This window comes from Octopus bimaculoides, chromosome 13 (assembly GCF_001194135.2).
Source record: "Octopus bimaculoides isolate UCB-OBI-ISO-001 chromosome 13, ASM119413v2, whole genome shotgun sequence".
In the NCBI taxonomy this organism is placed as follows: Eukaryota; Metazoa; Mollusca; class Cephalopoda; order Octopoda; family Octopodidae; genus Octopus; species Octopus bimaculoides.
The window spans coordinates 62,924,756-62,925,570 of record NC_068993.1 but is presented as its reverse complement, the minus strand read 5'-3'; the positions used below and the strand labels follow the sequence as shown (position 1 = coordinate 62,925,570).

At 40.5% G+C, this 815-nt stretch overlaps 1 protein-coding gene across 7 annotated transcripts in view; it reads left to right on the top strand.

Moving 5' to 3' along the window:
- Nucleotides 1-815, top strand: part of LOC106884293 (bridge-like lipid transfer protein family member 1) — a 213,773-nt gene that overhangs the window by 82,827 nt on the left and 130,131 nt on the right. The window lies entirely within an intron of this gene.

The following is an 815-nucleotide window of genomic DNA, read 5'->3' as shown; positions in this document are numbered from 1 at the left end:
AATAAAATTTTTTGTAGAAGATTACACACACACATGATAGAAGTAAATAGGCACCCCATAAAATATCGTTTTATTGTATTTTTATCAATTGACATTTTTATGTTTCAGGTTTTTATATGTGACTGTTTAATCATGCCATGTATAAAAGGAGTTTTGGTACTGTTTGAATTTCAAAGAGGCTGTTTTGAAGGTGGACATAGTCAGTGTAAAATCGCAGAAAACCTTGGGAACCTGTTTTTGACAGAGAGGGGAAGGAGTCCACATTACCTCGGCTAGATCAACCAAGGCCCTCTGACAGGACCCTTCTCTTTGCTAAGAGAAGTGTGGAGGATGATCCTTGTTGCAAGGCCTCTGACATAGCGTAACAAGTTGATGTCAGTCCCAGAACAGCTATCAGGTATCTCCATAAACTTGGTTACTATGGCAGAGCAGCAAGAACGAAGACATTTCTTCGACCAGCCAACATAAGTGGAGAAAAGATTGGGCCAGTGAGATGGTGGAGAGGCCACTTGCATTTTGGGACACTGTCATATTCTCTGAGTCCAGATTTGCTGTATTTTCCGACAGAAGTCGTGTGTGGGTCTGGAGGCTCTGTGATCAAGAATTTGATGTGAAAAGATTGCAGCCAACAATGAAAACTATTTTGTGATGGTCTGGGGAGCAATTTGGAGCAATGGTTGATCAGAGCTGGTGGAGTGTGAGAGAAACATAAACTCAGATAAATATGTGTCTATATTGCAGAAAGGACTCCTTCCAATCTTCTCAAGTGGTGAAATGATTAAAGAAGATTCTTTATTTATGGAAGATGGGGCTCC